The sequence below is a fragment of the Dipodomys merriami genome, unplaced genomic scaffold, assembly GCF_024711535.1.
Source record: "Dipodomys merriami isolate MVZ:Mamm:240054 unplaced genomic scaffold, mDipMer1.0.p SCAF_26, whole genome shotgun sequence".
NCBI classification, from domain to species: domain Eukaryota; kingdom Metazoa; phylum Chordata; class Mammalia; order Rodentia; family Heteromyidae; genus Dipodomys; species Dipodomys merriami.
The window spans coordinates 8,976,342-8,996,976 of NW_027204048.1; the positions used below are offsets into that span (position 1 = coordinate 8,976,342).

The 20,635-nt window shown below is 43.5% G+C and overlaps 1 protein-coding gene and 1 long non-coding RNA gene across 2 annotated transcripts in view; one reads left to right on the top strand and one right to left on the bottom strand.

Moving 5' to 3' along the window:
- Positions 1-9,350: 9,350 nt before the first annotated feature.
- On the bottom strand, positions 9,351-20,402 carry LOC138836962 (uncharacterized). Its single transcript, XR_011375129.1, has 3 exons — positions 20,224-20,402; positions 13,897-14,052; positions 9,351-9,656 (listed from the first exon to the last, which is right to left on the bottom strand). It is a non-coding gene; the product is annotated as an uncharacterized lncRNA (long non-coding RNA).
- Positions 19,916-20,635, top strand: part of Glis3 (GLIS family zinc finger 3) — a 452,494-nt gene continuing 451,774 nt past the window's right edge. The window contains exon 1 of the mRNA XM_070035664.1: positions 19,916-20,456. The gene's annotated coding sequence lies outside the window, so the exon portion shown is untranslated. The remainder of the gene's footprint in view (positions 20,457-20,635) is intronic.

Consider the following 20,635-nt stretch of genomic DNA (forward strand, 5'->3'; position numbering starts at 1 on the left):
TTCTACCACACTTGAGCCACATCTCCAGGCCCATCTACTCATTTAAAGGACAAATTTGAAAGCAGGAGTGATTTCTGATTTCTACTTTTTCTTCCTCTTCCCTCCCCTTCCTGGCTCCCCCCACCTCCCCTCCCCCACCCCTGCTGGGATAATCTCTTTATTATGGTAAATTTATTTTGAAATACCTTTGTTTCTACCATTTTTCCCCCAAGTTAATTATCTCACATTGAAAACATGTTCAGCTAGTTCTAAGCATATCTCTGCAGCGATGTGCTTGTGAAAAAGTGCTATATTAATATTATTTATCATCAGTCATGCAGGGAACAATTCCCTCGCTGGGAGTGAGGCTGACACGGAGGTTATTCATAATAACTTCCATCCGCTTGGCAGCCTACAGTTTACAAAGTACTTTTTTACACGTCCTACTCATTCAGCCTTAATCATCTGAATTCTCTGGTTCCACACAGAATGAATAATGATAATGAATAATAGATAAACTTCACGAGCATTTCACATAGTAGGTATTCAGTGTGTGCTGAGGTTTTTTTTTTTTTGTTTTTTATAGTGCTGGTCCTGGGCCTTGAACTCACGGCCTGGGGGCTGCCCCTGAGTGATTTTGTTTAAGGCTAGTGTGCTACATTTGAGTTACAGCTTTACTTCCAGCTTTTTATGGTTAATTGGAATCAAGAGTCTTTCTGACTTTTCATTCCTGGGGCTGTCTTTGAACTAGGATCCTGAGATCTCAGCCTCCTGAGTAGCTAGGATTACAGACATGAACCACTGAGCTCACAGGCTGCCTGATGAGTTTTAAAAAGACACATTTGGAGCTGGGTGCTCATGGCTCCATGCTTGTAATCCTAGCTATTTAGGAGGCTGAGATCTGAGGATTGTGATTCAAAGTCAGTTGAGCCAAAAAAAGTCTGTGAGACTCTTATCTTTGATTAACCACCAAAAAAGCCAGAAGTGGATCTTCTACTCTACTCAATTAGTAGAGTGCTAGCCTTGAGTACAAAAGCTCAGAACAATGTCTGGGCCCTGAATTCAAGCCTCAGGACTGGCATTCACACAAGCACACACACACACACACACACACACACACACACACACACACACACACACACATGCACACGTGCACACACACATACATACACACCATACACACCACCCACAAAAGACATATTTGGAATTGGTCATAGAAATAAGTTATACAAAAGCACAAATAAGCCTAAGTAATAGTCATTTGAATTTTTAAAATACTTATTTCGAGGTTTTTTTTGCCATTGCTATTTCTGAGGTATTGTGTGTCTTCTTAGACTGATTTTTTTTTTTTTTTGGTCCGGTCATGGGGTCTGAATTCTGGGCCTGAGCACTGTCCCTCAGCTCTTCAGCTCAAGGCTAGTGCCCTACCACTTGAGCCACAGCGCCACTTCTGGCTTTTTTCTTTTTTTTGTTTATGTGGTGCTGAGGAATCGAACCCAGGGCCTCAGGCATGCAAGGCAAGCGCTCTACCACTGAGCCACCTTCCCAGCCCTAGACTGTTATTTTAAAAGACATCTGTTTCCTTATGACACACAAATGCCTCAAATGCAATCTCACAAATTATGGGATCTTATGAGAGGATGTGCTGAGGTTATATGAACAATCAATATATTTGCAAAGGTAGCCAGATTAAATTAGTGGCTATGCTTTCAAAGCTATAAGAGCTGTAACTGCTAAAGTCAGAAAAGTGTGGGAGAATCCTGTTGTGGGGACACAATAAGAGTGTCATTAGGAGAGGTGGCGGCACTGTGGTTTATGCTGCAGAAGGGGGAATGGATTTAATATTTAAAAGAAAAATTTTCCACTGTTGTCATTGTTCCAGATGAGAATGTGTTTTCTTTTTAAAAATACAATGGGTAATACCTACTCTGGATCCCTTCTAAAGTTGTAAGTCAGCAGAGTTCTATGAATAACTTCATGTTTCAGGACAATAGTGGCCCTGGCAATCACAGAAGACTTCTGGACTAGATCGTGTTCAACAAGCTGGCACCTGGAAGAACAGATCCAGGTACTTTCCAGCAGGGGTCAAGGCTAATCCCGGGGAAAGACTGCCACCTACTGGTGAGACAATGTCATGCCTTTTTCCTGCAAGAAGTTGCCCATTTGGTTCAGCTAAGATCAGGTGTCTCAGAGGTCCTGACCCCAGAGATCCAGGGACATGGTGTGCCATCACTTTCCAGAGGGAGGTTAATGAGGACAAGGTCTCACAAAGTGGGGTGTGCTTTTATAAGGATCTGTCTTGAGAAAAGCGTTCTCCCTTGGGGAAATAGATAGATAGCCTTGGAGCAGATTGCTTGAATAATGTTATGTCAAATTCTGGTCCTATCACACAATGTTTCAAAGACAGTTGTGTTGTTAAAGGGTAAAAGATGAATGTTAGGAACTAATTCTGTTCTAGAAGGATGTGATCCAGTTTAAATGTTTTAAATGGTAGCTGGCCCATTTCACTTTGATTTCTAGATCAAATTAGTTACATAGAGAGGTGGGTTGTGTGTGTGTGTGTGTGTGTGTGTGTGTGTGTGTGTGTGTGTGTGTGTGTGTGTAGGGGGGGTCTGGGGCTTGAACTCAGGGCTTGGAAACTGTCAGCTTTATTGCTCAAAGCTAGCATTCTACCGCTGGAGTCACAGCTCAACTTCTGGTTTTCTGGTGGTTAATTGGAGATAAGAGTCTTACAGACTTTCCTGCCTGGGCTGACTTCAAACCTCAATCCTCAGATCTCAGCCTCCTGAGTAGCTCGGATTACAGGCATGAGTCACTGGCACCCAGCAAGTGGAGAGTTTAATATGTATAAAAAAGTGTTACTGCACATGTGGAGATTTAGAATCCTGAGGTGACAGAACATTACCCAGTAACAATAATGGCACCAGAATCTTCTGGCAAATGGTTCAGGTGTGAATGACGGAGATAAATATTTGTCCTCTCAATCCACACATAGTCTCTTTGAGAGGTGTAGTAGATATCGACAGGACAGGTGGATGGGCTTGCTTCCTCTGCCAGGAAACAATTTTATTGTCGATTTTTCTCCTCCTGTGAGGTAAGTTTGAATGCTTCTTGATTGGTGCTAGGCTCTGACTGTTTGCCCCTGATGTCCACACTCCAGCTGGATTTCCAGGTTAGAGCTTTGTATTTCCAGTTGAGCGGACAGTCTACCATCTCGGATCCCCCTCTCCCAGGACACATGATTTTAAGTGTGAGAAAGACTATTTCCTAATTCACTGAGATACAAAATTATACTCTTTCTCTTCTTTGATGGGAAGTACACTTAGAAAACAAAAGAAAGGAGAGAGAGACATTTTGTGGACTCAGCACACGAGGGAATGGAAGAATGTAGAAGGACAATGAGGGTTTACAAAAATGAAATCTTTCTGCTGTGTCTGACAAACTGGCTTTGGGGGAGGGGGGCTTCCCATCTGTACCCTCGACAGCATCTAATCCCTGGGGATTTCCAGCCCTCTGAATCCTGATAAATAAATCACATGAAATATAACCCTGCACTGAGATTCACTCTTAAGTTTTACCTCAACTAGAGGGGGAGGGGGAGGAGGTACCATGGGCTCAAAGAACAGTACTAACCATGGCTGTCAGACACAGGGCTGAGTCCCTTTCTCCAGATTCTTGATTCTCCTTACAGCTCAGGAACTGGCCCATTATTCCAGAGCTGAGGATAGAGTACTGAGATCTGAATTCAGTCCTGCCCAGCTCCAGAGTCAGGACTGTTGTCTCTGTAGTGTTCTGAACTTTGCATGGCTGGTAGCTTCTCAGACAGTGCCAGGGTGAAATGTCCATGGAACAAGAGAAGACAGAAGATTCTGTGCTATGGCTAATAGAGCAGCTCTTACTTTTCTTTTGATGAAGCCATACAGCTTCATCAAGATTCTAGACTACCTTACATGGAAGAGCAGTGTTCTCCACTCACTTGAACACCTATGTGTGTATGGACTGGTTCCACACATATACCTTTCATACGAAGAAAGCCTAGGAACACTGAGGAAATAGACAACAATTATGGAAAGTAACTACTCAGTGCCAGGACATGAGCCTGGTATTCAGAGCAAGACTGGGAGTCAAGAGTCCTCGATTCGAATTCTGGTTCTGTTATTAACAACTATAGCACTAGCTAATATTTGATTAATTGCAACATGCCAAGTACATTCCAATAATGTTACTTATTCCTCATTATTAACTTATGTGATGAGCACAAAAATGATCCTTACTCTGTTGATGAGAAGATGAGGCCTACAAATGTTCATTGTACCCTGTCACATTAGCTATTAACTACTAGAAAGTAGCCCGAAACTCAGGAAGTCTGGCTCACAATATTAATTATTATGTAATGCTGTCTCTCCACTTATTTACTGATTGTGTCAGCTAACCTTTCTGAGCTTTAGTTTTTTCCTATTTAAAAATTCAATCATATATTCATATACATATATAAAACACAATTATTGAGGTCCACTCCTGTATACACTCTTACAGATCAGATAGAAATGGAAAAGACCATGTCCACTCATGTCCACAATGGCCTGAACCACACATCCAGTGCAGACCTCAGAAAGGACTTCAGAAGAGATGCCATTAGAACTAGATGTTCAGGTGGGAGACTGTTTCAGAAATGACTTCAGAGGCACAGCTAAAGCTCCAGGTAAGTTTCAGATGCTCACAACTAGATTATGTAACTCCAAAACTGGGAATCAGGCAGGGACTGCCACCAGAAGAAAGGTCTGAGGTTGAGGAACCATCTGAGACCTCTAATCTGACAATGGTGGGAGAGATTGGAGGCCGGGAGACCAGGGCGGAAGTCAGAGAGATGGACTGGCTAGAAGAATCAAGGGAATCAAGTTGTATAAAAGGAGTCAGTGACTCAATGCCCAAGAAAGAGATCAGGAAAGCAGGAGGGTTAAGGATGAAGTGAAGGAGAAGAGATAGCACAGTGCAGAGAATGGCTAAGAGAGAAGAGAACACTGGAAGACAGGCACTGCTGATGTATTTTTCTAACTGGTATTCCTGTGGGATGTTCAGGCAGACATACATGGCCCAAGGGACTGGAGTTGAACAGCTGGAGCTTAGAGTAATGGCTATTTGAGAAACCTGGACAGCTACCTACCCTGGCGCTGAGTGTTTTCTTGTTCCTTGGGCGTACAATAGCATCTCCTATCAACAGGAGCGTAAGACTGGACAATACCGCCTGCTAGCAAGCATAGTACTACCAAGGCAAATTCTGAAGCCAAAAGACTAGAATACATAGGTGACCTACTGTTGTACGTCATTGAACAAGAAACCTAACCTTTCTGTACTTCAGTGTGTGTGTGTGTGTGTGTGTGTGTGTGTGTAAAAATAGAACCAACCTTTTCATAAGGTTTTGTCAGGGCCAAATGAGTAAACGTATGTAAAGGACCTGGCCTAACCAGAGCGGAAAGGCATAGGAATTGTCAGCTATTCCTGCTGAGAAGTAAGCATTAGTTCAGCGAGATGTAGCACCTGGCTGAGGACACACAGCCAGCAAAATCAGGCTTCAGACCCAGGTTGCTGACAACAGGGCCTCCTTTAATTCCACCATCCATGCTGAAGCAAGGACAGGACCCTGGCACTTGGGGACAGAAGATCCACAGAGGATTGTGGGAGAAGCGTGTTTAGGCAGTGAGAGGCGAGCGAGGAATGAAGGAACAAGAAGACATTAGGAGACAGGGTTGGGTAAAGAACTTCCAAAATCTTTTCTGCTTCTCCAGCTGTTGAAATAAAAGAGGCTCACTCTAAAAATTCAAAGACCATAGAACTAACCACCTATCTGCTTCCTCATCTGAAAACCATCGCTACCAGACATTAACACCCAAGCCCTAGGACTTCATTGTGTCATGGAAGGAACAGGAGGTCAGCAGAGACAAAATGAATTGATAGCCAATATGGGAGAACTGGGGTCATTTGGGTTTGTGGTTGGGAAGGACAGATGGGGAAACTTGGAAGGGTACGAGCAATATGATGTACCTTTGGCATACAGACTAGAAAAGAATCTGTGAGGGAAGAAAGGGGCAATGGCTGGCCAACGATCTGGGGTAGATAGACAGATGCAGAATTAAGAAACTTATGTGATGTGCCCCTTAGTGATCTAGAGAAGTTTTATGGGTCACTTCTCAGAATAAGATTTTAGTACCCAGAATAGAGTACAGGGGATGACCCAAGGCAAACTTTGCTAGCCATGTATATCTTTAACTGAACTCCCATGGGGAAACTTCCCTCCTTAAGACCCGGTACGTCTGTGGAATGGTCATCCTTCGAAAGTGATCACGGTCTCCACCCTAATCCTGTTTGCACAGAAACCCAAAGGTGGACTCACAATGCAAAGGGGAGGAGGGCACAGAAATGGATTGACAGATGGAGAACAAATGCAGTCAATGGCACTCACTGGATACTACATGGAAAACAAACAACGATACAACTTGTGGGTGGGGACAGGAGGGGAAAACTTGGAAAGGGTGATTGAAGGGTGACATTGTCCTAAAAGAAATGTACTCATTACCTGACTCATGTAACCCTAACTCTTCTGCACATCGCCTTCATAATAACTACAAAAAATAAAAATGTAGGCTGGGAATGTGGCTTCGTGGTAGAGTGCTTGCTTCACATGTATGAAGTCCTGGGTTCTATTCCTCAGTACCACATACACAGAAAAATCCGGAAGTAGCATTGTGGCTCAAGTGGTTGAGTTGCTAGAGTGCTAGCCTTGAGCAAAAGACGCTCAGGGACAGGGCCCAGGCTCCAAGTTCAAGCCCCAGGGCTGGCACAAAAATAAAACTAAAAAATAAAAGTTTAATTGAAAAAAAATTAAAAGAAGAATGCAGAAGAAGTCCAGATCTCTTCTAGCTCCAGATTGTGATTTTGGACAAAAATTTACTGTCGTGGGACTTGGGTGCCCTAAAATGTAGAGGAGTTGTGTAAAATGTCAATATCACCACCCCATGTATTTATTTCAGAAGGATGTTGGCAGAGTTCAAAAAAAATGCTTTGGAGACTTTATGTGATGATCACATCCTCTTTGTGTTAAAAAAAAATCTACCAAGGCCCAAAGGCAGGTAATCCTGGGTGACTGGCTCATTACAAAAGGTACTTGGTATGCTCCACATGTTTGCAAGATGGCTGGTGTGTTTCCTTAGGGGCTTAGTTTATTCCCTCATGTGTTCATCTACACACACACACACACACACACACACACACACACACACACACACAGTTTGACCATGCAGTCAGGGAGAGCCAGAGCAAATGAGATTCAGCACTGAGACTAAGGGGCATAGTTGGGTTTTAAGTTTGCAAATGAAATTCAGGACATTTCAATGACTCTTCCTGGAAGGGCAGCCAGAGGTACACTGGGGTGTACACGTAAGACAGAAGACCTTCTGAGAATCCTTTACCATCCATTTGCTAAGAAACTAGGCAAATATAACTGTCTATGAATACAGCATAGGAGAAAGTTTCCACTAAATAGGCCATTTACTATTCAATTGTGCTTCATATCATTCCCTCCCCCCCTCCCACTGATACACACACACACACACACTGGACCACATTGAATACATCAATAAGCAAAGGACTCTTCCACCCTCTTGTCCATAACTAGATGTGAAATTATCCTACCAACTTTTATCTATTGTTGGAAGTACTATTTTGGATTGGCCCTATGTAATGTGAAATGAGGAGAAAAAGTACATAAGCAGAATCCCGATATGGAAATGCAGACTTTAAAACATTCTCTGATGGTTTGGCATCCTTGGAATAAATTGGTCATAGTTTTCAACAACTCAGATCAAAGCCAAATGCTGTTTGCATTCAGACAGTGATTCAGGGTCCATGTCTTCTTTGGTTTCTTTGAAAATAAAGCACAGACATTTTTTCATACCTTTGAGAGACATGTGATGGCTGCCAAATTTGTGCATTGTAAATTTTATTGTGCCCTAATACAAAGTTGTACATCTTGTCTCAAATGTCTCTTTGGGAGCGATCCCAGCATCCCTGAGTTGAGTTGCCTGTTGTGATGATGGCCTCCTGATGTAATGTGAAGAAAGAAAGAAAGAAAAAAGGCCAACTGGTAAAGAGGGAAAAAAAAGAAAGTAAATAAAACACATATGGAACTTCTACTTTCAGAGTTGAAATGTATATGAGCATATATGCAAATCAGTCATTCAAATAGATATCGAGGCTGGGCCAGACTCAGGCACAATTACAAAGTCTCAAAGTTTGCTTTTCAGGCTTTTTCTTCTCCTGATCTGGGTCTTTTCCTACAACCTTCACCCCTCCTTTTCAGCCTGCTTTCTGGTGCTTCTGCATCCTCAGCAAGAATCATCTTCTCCTAGTACCTAATCCAGGACCCCTTGGCATCGTGCATTATGTACTCCGAACCCCTGCCCGCTTGAAACCCATATGTTTTGAAGTCCCTTTCTTTGGACCTTGCTTATAAGTGAGAATTATTTAAATGATTAGTCTTAAAAAAATGTTCAATCATCCGTAGCCAATTTTTGACTTTAATGAAGAGATTATGCTCTTGGAATGCTTCTTGATTTTTACTTTGTTCTCTTAACTGATTTTACTAAGAGCCTACTATGCAGAAAGTGATGGCATTGGTGTCATGAGATTTGTGGGAGAGTACAGTGGTAATTGGGGGAGGGGTGTACAAAAAAGATTCAACAGCTGGTGGTTGGGGCCCCCACTTAGAATCCTAGGTACTCAGGGACTTGAGGTCTGATGATCAAGTTCAAAGCCAACTTGGCAGGAAAGTTCCTGAGACTTTTTTTTTTTTTGGTCTGTCGTGGGGCTTGAACTCAGGACCTGAGCGCTGTCCCTGTGCTCTTCAGCCCAAGGTGAGTGCTCTACCGCATGAGCCACAGCCCCACTTCTGGTTTCCTAGTGGTTAATTGAAGATAAGAGTCTCAGGGACTTTCCTGCCCAGGCTAGCTTTGAACCATGATTCTCAGATCTCAACCTCCTGAGTAGCTAGGATTACAGGCTTGAGCCACCAGTGCCCAGCCCTGAGACTTTTATCTACAATTAAGCACCAAAAAGCTAGAAGGGGAGGTGTCTCCTGTGGTACTGCACTTATTTGAGCAAAAAGCTAAGAGACACACCCAGGCTCTGAATTCAGACCTAAGTACCAGCACACACTCTCACACAGACACAGACACAGACACAGACACACACACAGACACACACACACACACACACACACACACACACACACACACACACAGAGAGATTAAACAGCATGACAAGCCAGAGTAAAAAATTTGGAGATTATGCATGCTGACTTTATTTTATTTAGCAAATGTTTTTATTTTACATTTTGTGTAGAAGATACAGTTCTAAGCAGTTGGGGAACATTCACTTATTTAGTTTTCAGTACCCTGCTCTTAATCAAGTACCAATAGTATATTCACCACCACGCCCCTCTTTTGCAGATGGAAAGACTAAGGGGTTTCTCTGAAGTGACCCCATTATTACGTGTGGAGTCAGGACCGGATCCCATTTTGCCTTCAGCTTCTGAGTTTTCAGGTCATCTCAGTTAGACCTTTCCAATTGTCTGTGGGTGACATAGACCTGCGTTCTTGATGTCAGGGGCCATTGCGGTTGACCTAGAGGGCAAAGAGGGCTTTATGAGAGCATGGGTCAAGTGGCACAGTGCCTGCCTAGCAAATGTGAGGACTTGAGTTCAAAACCCAGTCCAGCCAAAGGGGTGGGAGAACAGTTTTATGACAGTGGTTTTTTACCCTGACTCCCTAGAAAGCTTTCAAACAACTTGAATGCCCCATTTCTCTCTTCTTTTCTCCCTCCCTTTTTTCTTCCCTCCTCTCTCCTTTTTTTCTTTCATTCCCAGTCTCTTTGTTATCCCCCTTAGTATTGTCCCTCCTCCCAGCAGAAAGCAAGCAGTGACAAAGTTAAGAAGTAAGAGATATCTGGGAGGTGATTGGATGAGGTGGGGTTCTGAGCCTGGTTCTGCAGGTCTATAGCAGTGACTTCATAAGAAGGAGAGAGAGACTTAAACTAGCAAGTTTACTCTCTCTCTCATGTGAGTCATGATGCCATTCACAGTGCTCCTGAAGGAATCAGGAGGAAGACTGGGAGGTAAACACTCGGTTCCTAAACAGTATAGTTAGGTCATGTTCTGTTATGGGACCAAGAATATATGGTGTCGGGCACTGGGGATAATAGGAGAGTCAGAAGCTCAGAAGATGTATTAGCTTTCAATAGCTGCTATCACAAAGCACTTTAAATATGGTGCTGTCTATGACCTAAACTTGTATTTCATGGTCCATTAGGGGAGTCTCTGGCATGGTTGTGCTGGCAGGACTTTGTTCTTTTGGGGAGCACAAAATGTATTCCACTGATTTTTCTAGCTTCTATAGGATACTCGCATTCCTTGGTTAATGGGGTTTTTCTGCATCTTCAAAGCCAGGTCGCATCTCTCTGACCCTGCATTGGCCTTCAAATCTTTCTCTGACTTTCTCCTCTGCACTTTTAAGAACTGTTAGGATTGTACCAGGCTCATGTTGATAATTCAGGATAGTCTCTTCATATCACTTAATTCCATCTGCAACCTATTTGAAACCTAACATATTCACATGTTCCATGGATTAAGATTGGGGGTGGGGAGATATTAATCTCTTTCTCACAGAAGACTCACAGAACAGAAAGAACTGGACAGCAAAGCTCATTCCATGCAGATGCCTAAGGCTGGGGCTTGGGAGAGCTAGGTAGGTAGATGCCTTTGTCCACTTCCTCCTGCTACACCGATGGGCAATTTTTACATTTAGCACAGACTGTTTTATTCAATGCATGGTTCTGGAGACTCAAAGTTGGAGGAACCTTATATCCTGGAGGTCTTTATGCTGGCTCTCCTTCTTATAAAGTCATTGATACAGACCTGGAGTCCATCTCATCTAATTTCCTCCCAGACGCCTCTCCGTTCATTACATCTACAATGCCAATCAAATCTCAGTATGAGTTTCAGAGAAGACAAAACAATCTAAATCCTAATAGGAGGCTGTGAAAAAGTTCAAATTCAGTGTCACCTGGTAATGTCCTATAACAGGTCATTGGGTATCAAGTTACACAGTATATTTTGTTCACATAATGATGTTCAGCACATGTGTCATTGGAATGTCTTTCACCAAAGTGGGGTTCTGTGGAGTTAGTGCCATTATTCCAGCTAGACAGCCAAGATGTGGCTGAGTTCTAGGTTCCCCTCTGTCTCTTATTAGCCCCTTACCTATAAGACTGAAATGAAATCATGAATTGCAAGTACTTGTTCCCTTCTGGTACATAATAAGTGCCTAATGGACGTTAGATGTCATCCCTGCTATAATGAGATGGTGGCTTACACTGACCGCTTGTAACCTGACATGCTCATGTTCTCCTTCATGTCCCCTTCTTGCTGGAAGGAAAAAGAAAGCAGTGGCAGGAAGAACATTTCTGACCTATGCAACCCGCTGAGATAACATCATTATTATCAAGTTCAAATGGCTTAACTGCTGGGCCCTAAATTCAATCTAGAATCTAAGTACTCCCTGCCCCTGCTGCTTATGCCAACAGCCCCAAATGATCTCTAGAGCTAGTTCTAAATGCCATTTCGTTATGAAACAGAGGGCAGGAAAGCATGGGGGAGGGGTGAGTGTGCAAGGATGACCTCAAGCTTTTGAAGTTTTAAAAACAAACAAAACACAAAACCACCAGTAAAATAGGTGGGACTCCAAGGTATCTGGGAAAGTCTCCTTCATGCCATTCCTGTTCTATTTCTCATTGCCATTCCAGGAAAAAAAAAATGTGGAGGTTCTGACTTATCCGAGTATGAGAAAACATTCAATTTCAATAGGAATTTTGGAATGCGTGTATTTCCCATTAGCTGCTGGGTTCTGGGACGCCACTCGTTAACCAGTAACTGGGAACATGCAGAAATGGCCTGGCTTTTCAAACCAGTTGTCTGACAACCAAATGAATACACTACTCACAGCTGACCCTCAGAGGTTGACCAGCTGTCTGAAAGGGGTCATTGTGTCTTTACAGGAAAAGTGGAATGTCTCTTGCTTAATATTATACTATCCAAATGATAGGAGGGTCCCAAAGAAAGTATGAATTGTAGCTTCACTGTAAAAAGAAAACAAACAGGCTACCATGATGTCATGACAAGTATTTAATCATTTATTAGGTGGTCTGCATCTTAAAGTTTGTCTTGCTTATCTTTAAAGCAATTCTATAACTTGTCAGTTGTTTGCTTAAAAATGGAACTTTTTTTTTTTAATAAATGAGAAAGTTAAGAGGTCATATGGAGATCAGGTATGGTTCTATCAGGGTCCTGGCTCCTGTTTTCAGTAACTTTCTTTATATTCTCATCCACTGGGTGTCAGTTTTCACTGTGGGCTAATAGCTTTCACTCTTGTCTTTCCACAGCTCCTAAGAGAGAAAGTCCACCTTCTCATAATCTACCAAGGACCTTTCCTCTTCACCTCTCATTAGCCCAAACTGTGGTCGGTCACATGTCTTTGTTAGCGACAATGCCTGTAGCTAGGGGAATGCCCTGCAGTGATTGGTTTAGGCCAAGATTTATGAGCTATTCGCTTTGATGAAGGAAGTGAAATTTCTCTCTGAGATTTCAAGGCCATCCCTAGAGGTGGAATTTAAATCGGGTCTCTTTCCCTGGAAACTTGTGGGTATTTGCCCATGAGAAATAGAGAAAGTCCCCAATTAATACCTGTGCCGAGCAGCATGGCACCATTTCCTATTCTATCTCTGAAATATCTCAGGTAGTAGGACTGGGCTTCCCAGTGGGTCAGAAACCAACCTCTACCAGTGAGTGGTGAAGTTGGGAATTCTATGGTTTATAATTTCTTTTTTATTTTATTTTATAAAGTATATGTATTGTAAAGATGATGAACGGGGGGGGGTTACACTTACATAAGTAAGGTAATAAGCATATTTCTTTTTGAACGCTATTATAGGGGCTGTAATTTCAATGCATACCTTCCTTCCATTCCATCAACTTCCCCCTAAAGAAATAAATGTTTGGATGTACTTTTCCAAGTTGTTAAGGGTGGGAGGCCAATAGTTAAAATGTTTCTATTTAAAGTAAGGCTAGTCCTACATAACTCCATGGCATTGGGAAACTATCTCACATCTCTATTTTTCCATCTGTGAAATGGAAGTAGCTTTACTTAGTGCTGATACTGGGGTTTGAACTCAGGACCTCGCACTCTCACTTGGTTTTTTCATTCTAGGGTAGCTAGCACTCGACCATTTGACCCCTCCAGCCTCACTTCTGGCTTCTGGAGATAAGCGTCTCATAGACTTTTCTGCCTAGGCTGGCTTTGAACCATGATCTTCAGCTCTCAGCCTACAGAGTAGCTAAGATTACAGGCATGAGCCATAGCACCTAGCTGGAGGTTGCTCTAGGTCCTACCTCACTGGGCTACTGTGAAAATTAAGTGAGATCATGAACTTGGAGCATCCATCCAGCCTCAAGGGAAGCAGTACTTTTACCTAGGGGTGATGCACTAAAGGTGATTGGTCATTTGAACAATAGACACCTAAATTATACCCTTCCCTGTGCTATATGGTTAAAAGAGAACAGAAGTGTGCATAGACCTTGAGCTCTTCCACATCCTGGGAATTTTGGATTTGTATCAACTTTCCAAGTTTATTTATACCTTCTTGTGAGTGAGCCAATGAAGAACCTGAGAAGTCACCAAGTTACTTTTTTTCTTCCAGAGACTAATTCTACCTCCAAATTAATGTGTGTTAGCTTCAATAAGCCTGATGCTGTGTCAGAGCTGTTCTGCTCTTTGTTCTCTCTCCCTTTCTCTATGTCTCTCTCTTACTTACCTTCCTCCATACCCTCATCCTCTATCATGTAGTATGACTTTCTTGTCTTCTGGTTAGAATTCAAGGTGTGATCTAGTAGCAGGTGTCAGACTGAAGCAGGGTGAAGATTCTCTGCTCTGAAGATTCTCTGCTAAGCACGGAGATGGAATTTTTCATCTAGGGAAAAAAAGAAAAGCCAAGAGTACAAAAGAGAGGGGTATCTGTTTAGACTCTTTTCATATGAAAATGATTATACTAATATACAAAGGCAAATTCTCAGTGCTATTCTCTCTTTCTGAAAGTAGGAAATTATTCTTCCACTTTGACATTAATGAATTCATTCGCTCCATTAGCATTAATTAGTTAACCAGTGCCCAGCACTATGGTTAACCTATAAACAACATAGGAAAGATAAGCAAGTTGCAGCCAATCAAAAACATTTATAGAAGGTATTTAGGGGTAAGACAGTGGCTTTTAAAAAGCATTTTAGTAGTAAATATTGGTTGTATACTATGTATGAGTGTCATTGTGATATTTCCATATACGCATCTAATGTCACCTGATCAAATTCACTCTCTTTTAACTCTTCCTCTTCCCTTCTTCCTCTTCTGTAACATATCATCTTTACCAAGTAATTATCTTTACAGCACCATAAGTAAGTGAAAAATAAATATGTTGAATTGGAAATGTGTAACTGGCTGCCTATAGGATATTCTATATGTTTATAATTCATTTACACTTTGGTGAATCTTAGAAATATCCCATTGGCCTCTGTAGAATTTTAGATGCATCTCAGGATTTATATAAAATAGATAGAAAATTGCCAATCCGAAGAGATTGAGATTGTATGAAGTAAAAAAAATTATTTTTTCTTGGTTGCATTTGGAACGGCACATATTAAGATCATGATTTAAGGTTTTGATCTTACGAAGGAAAGCAAGTACGATGCTATGATCGCAATAGGTATAAACAAGATTGTGTGTGTGCGAGTGTGTGTACAGGCCTGTCAGACCTGGGGCTCGAACTCAGGGACAAATGTTCCACGTAGGTTTTTTGCTCAAGGCTGGTGCTCTACCAGTGGAGGCATTCTTCCACTTCCGGCTTTTTGGTGATTAATTGGAGATAAGAGCTGGAAAATCTGTCTGGACTGACTTCAAATCAAAATCCTCAGATCTCAGCCTCCTGAGTAAATAGGTTTATATGTGTGAGCCACTGGTGCACACTTAAAAAAGAAGTGTTAAAATTTGCATCACTGATAGGTAAGAAGAATCTAGGCCAACTGTGCTCATGGCAGATTGTAGAAGGATCAGCTTCAGTTTTATTAGGTTATCAAAATGATAACCTAAGACATAATTTACTACATTCCACTATTTGTATTCCTTGTTCAGGAAGGTAAAATGGAAAATGTCCATCGTACACATTTAGTTCTCTTTAATTTGGCACACATTGACTTTTTCCATTGCATTTCTGCCTAACTGGACTTCTGCCAGCTGGTGTGAGTGTGAGTGTGTGTGCATTAATAGCTAGACATACGATGACTCATGCTGCTAGCTGAACATATTTGCATTTTGGAAGGGATCAGATTTGTTTTTCTCTGGGTATTCTACAGGAGTGGGATCTGATTATAGCTCTTTGTCTTTGTGAATGGACTGCTGTGAGATCATGCAGTTTGACCCAAATAGTAGTTCTCTTGAAGTTGTATGATTTCTCTTCCTTTATGAAAAAGGTTCTTACTGTGTAGCCTAGGCAAGCATTGAACTCATTGTGTGGTCCAGGCTGGCCTCAAAACTTTCAATCTTTATGCGTCAGCCTGCCGAATTCACCATCATACCCAACTTTCTCCTGAAGATCTGTTGTTAAGATGGTCACTCCCGGAGTGTTCCATGGCTGTAGCTATGTGATTGTGGACATTCTATTTTGGCCCTCACTTTGCATGCACATCTACTCAGGATCTATGTCTTCTGTGCTTTCTTTCAGGCTGACTCTTTCACTTGGATTGATTGCCTTTACTTACTCCATCCATCCTCTGAAATCTCATTCAAACAACCAGATTACTCCATATCACATTGTAAGAGAGCATTCCTACCTCTTCTGTATTCTATAAAATATGGAATATTAGTTGTGCTCATTCAGCATTGGTTACAAGATGCCATGCACTTTACAATCTGCAATATGCTTTGCACATATTCAAAGAGAATAACCTAGTTATTTTATTGTCTTATTTAATTTGTATATTTTTTAGTATTGGGCCTTGAACTTGGCACTGTACCTTAGCTTTACTACTCAAGGCTAGCACTCTGCCACTTGAAACCACAGGTCCACTTCCAGCTTTTATGTGGTTAATTGGTAATAAGAATCTCTTGGATTTTGCTGCTCAGGCTGGTTTTGAACCATGATCCTTGGACCTCCGCCTCTTGAGAATTACAACTAGGAGCCACCAGTGCCCAACTTCCCAGTTATTTCCTAGTGTGGCAAGGTTGAAAGAACTTGGGGCTTGTCACATGAGAAATCTGGTTCTTCTGCAGCTCTCCTCTGAACAACAGTGTTACTGCTTTTGAATCAAGAATTACTAGTGGCCATTTAATTCTTTTGAGAAAAGATGAGGAAATGCATGCAAGAGCTCCTGTTCCTTGAGGATAAGCTATAACACAAAGCACTGGGCAAAAGGCTTTATGTAACATCTTCCCATGTACTATTCCCTTGACCAACAATTCCTTTAGTCCCGGTTGTTGGACAGATTAGATACTCCCCTGAATAGTTCTCACATGAATAAAAACTGGACTTGAGTTGGCAATAGGGCCCTGTCTACTGAGTCAGCTGCCTTGAGTCAGCGGTTGAGTCTCATGCACAACACGGGTCTCTAGAGAAGGAGGACACTGGATGAGCTGCAGTTCCCACCTATCTGGCTGAAAAGCTGCCAGGGCATCGTTCTGAGCATGATGAGAGCAGAGTAATCTGAAGTACATTACTTTCTTTCCCACTGTTGCTCATTAACACACTCCTAAATCCCCACGATTCAGACCCCAAGAGGTACAGATCTCATTCTGAGTCACTCTAGAAGTTGATTGGCAACACTACTTGTTTGCGTGTCTCTGTGTATTCTGAGGCTTGAGTTCAGGGCTTGGGTATTGGCCTGAGCTTTTGTGCTAAAGGCTAGTCCTCTATCATTTGACCCATACCTCCATTTCTTTCCCTTTGATTCCTAACTGGAGATAGTCTCATGGACTTTCCTGCCCCAGCTGGCTTCAAACAATGATCCTCTAATCTCAGCCTCCTGAGTAGCTAGGATGACAGGAGTCGAACCACTACTATATATGTATGTATGTGCATGTGTATGCAAACAAAACTATAATCCATGGATATGTATATATATATATTACAATCAAAGCACTGTACCTATTTAGTGGTAGATATCTAAGAAATAGTATAGGCTTATGAAAATTGCATTTAATTAACATGCTTCATATAAATAAAGAGAAGTTTGGGGATCTCCAGATTAATGACTCATAATTTCCCCAGTATTTAACTTCCAGAAGTCATTGAGCAGAGTGTAGTGTTATGTTGTTTTTCTCTCACAGCTATGTTATTTACATCAAGTGGGAAGTTTTGGAAACTTCTGAAAGCCCCCAAGACATCAACCCATGTGTCAAAACCATTGTATTTGAAACGATATTTAAGGTTATTTTTTTCTACTACCTTTCCCAGCTTTTACTTAAGAGGCTGGGAATTAGCCTCTACCTCATTTTATTCCTGCGGGAAAGCTATACATCATAAAAGTATGATGAACAGGACTCCCATGATGCTTGGAAGGTTCTGTATTCCCATTCTGATCCTCTCCTAAAGGCTGGGCTTAGTGAGGAGAAGTTTGAATATGAACGGCAGGCATGTTGCAATAAGTAGCCACAATAGAATAGTCATGACAATTTCTACCATTTGATTTCTTTGTTTTTGTGATGCTGCCGCATGCTTCATTTTACGAGTATTTTCTTTCCTCACAGGTGGCTGAACCCATCTATTGCCATCCTGGGCTTTGGGCACTTGTGTTTAAAAGTAGATGAAGAACAGAGGAGAAACTGGAAGACTGACAGAAGGACTCATCCTAAGCTCTTATTAATTTATTTTTCCTCCCTTCACTCTTGCCGACAGATACTCTGGTGATTAATACTTTGCTGAGTTCGCGTGTCCCAAGGAAATGCAAAGAGGGTCACAGTAAGACAGTTTTTAAAAGCATAGTTAAACTGTACTTATTTTATTTATCTTTGTGAAAATACCGTACAGAGGGGTTACAATTACATGAGCAAGGAAACTCCTAGGTTATTTTCTAGAGTTTTGCTCTATATTCAGGCTGCCCTGAGCTGCAGTCCTCCTACTTGTGTTACAGGCCACCACTCACATACTCAACACTTGGGTTGAGATGGAATCTCTTGAACTCTTTGCTTTGGGCTGGACTCAAATCTTGATTCCTCCAAACTTTACCTCCCAAATAACCAGGGTCACAGGCTTGAGCCACATGGCTGGAAAAAACTGGACTTCTTTTGGTGATGTGACTTATTATCTTAGCGGAAGACCTAAGCATAGTAATGCTCCTACATGAAGATACATGAAAAAAATGTCCTTTTTGGTTTGGCTTTCTGGGATACATCTTTCTTTTTTTAACCCCTGACAAACTTAATCTGTTTAGTTTCACTATATATATTTTTTATTCTTTCTTTCTCTCTCTCTCTCTCTCGTTATTTAGCAAAACAGGCCTGGGACTCTTACATAGCTCAGGCTGGTCTTGAACTCTCCAGCTATTATTTGCCTTCAGCTGCCTGAGTGCTGGAATTAGCAAAGGAACCACCCCCTCCCCCCAGGGCTTCCATCTGTATTGCATTATTGAATGGTACTCTATACTGGAGTGAGTACAAAATAGATGCTCCAACTGATGGAATTCTAAGTGTCTCTGGCACCTCATTTTTTTCACTCACAAGGACAGGGCTTGAAAGTGCAGACCTGTCACCCCAGCTTCTGGGAAGGTGAAGGTGAGGGAGCTAGCACTGTTAGTTATTGAGACCCTACTTCAAGGCCTTGGGTTCAACTCCCAGTTGTTTTCTTCTTCCTCCTCTCTGTCTTCTCCTTTCTTTAACATCAAGCCCTCTGGCGAGAAGCTTTTAAAGCTGATCCAGCCCACCAGGCGTGGGTCAGAGCATAGATTGGATTCGAGGCTGAAGTTACTGCATCTTTAAGGAAGAAGTTGCGTTACATAGGTGAAATGTGAGGATGCCTTCATCCCCGTTCGTAGCAGCCTGAGTTTAGGCTTATTCCCGTGGCACACTAACATTACCTGCCTCTGCTCCTGTCCATTCCTTGGGAAGATGCCAGGGGATCCTTCCTGTTCCACACGTCCAACATGACCCGCACCCTATTTTTTGTGCAGAACCCCGTTTTGGGCCCTGTTTTTTCCACTTTGTAGTTTCTACTCTTCTCCCTTTTACCACTTTTTTTTTTAAAATCTCTTGTTCTTTATGCTTTGACCTCAAATCTTGTGCAAACACTGACACTTCCATGTAAAAGAAAGAAAATTCAACACGTAAGTCCTGAAAGTTAAAAAAAAAAAAAAAGTTAAAAGTTTCCTTCCTCCAATCGCCGGGTTCTGAAGTTCGATCTCCCTGGGGGCCGGGGCCACAGGAGCGAGTGAGTTGGGCTGCAGTGTGTGAAATGACGCCTGGAGAAGGGAGACCCAGGCTCCGCCTTGGACCGGTCAGCCTCTGACCGCGAGCCCGCCCCGGGCCTCCCCGCCCCCGCCGCCGCCGCCGCCGCTCACTCTCAGGAAGCAGCTGGCTACAGGCCGGGTCCTGGCGGCCGCACACGCATCCACACTCGTCGTCCGGCAGCCTCCCTCCCCCCTCCCCCCCACCCCCTCCCCCTCGGCCGGCGATCGCGTCCACACCGAGCCGCCCGGGCAGCACCAGCGCGCAGCGCGCAGCGGGCACCGCCAGCCCGGGCCGCGGCTCTCGGGTACGCGGCGCGGGCCACAGTCCCGGGCTCGCACCGGCGCTCCCCCTCTCCAAACCGGGCACCGGGGAACCTGGGTGGGGGGGCGGCGGCAGCAATTAGCCTGCATCTTGATCTTGCCTGGAGACGCATCTCCTCGGCCCCGGGGCCGAGGATGAACCGGACGGGAGAGGCACAAAGTCCCCGCTTAACTTTGTAACAACAACAACAACAACAACAACGAGGTCCGGAGTGCGGTGCGCGCGTGTCCGCGCGCGGCGGGGAGCGGGAGCTGATGCCGAGGGTCCGGCCACCCCCACCCCCTCGTCTGCCTCCTCCCCCTGCGGCCGCGCGCGCGCACGCACACACACTCACACACTCGCCACTCGGGCCGGGTTTCCGCGCTCGGTCCCGGGCTTGGATGGGAGTTTGACTTCGGAAGGAGGCAGAGCTCGTGCGGCGCGCCGAGCGCCCGGGAGCCTCGGGTCCCGGCGCCTCCCCAGCGCCGGCCGCCCCCCCCCCACCCCGCTGTCACTGCTGGGCGCTGGCGGAGCTCGGCCCAGGAACCCGGCACACCGCAGCTTTGTTGTGGAAATCCTGGTTACCTGGTAAGTGGATGCCATAGGAACTTGGTTCGCAGGTGGGAAGGGAGGCACCGGGGTGCGTGTGTGTAGGGAAGGTGGTGGTGTAGATCAGAAAGAATTGGAAGAATGGGGATTGGAAGTACTTTTATTTTCCACGCTGGGCGGGTGGCAATCGCGCGGGGTGAAGGACACACGCGCCCCCG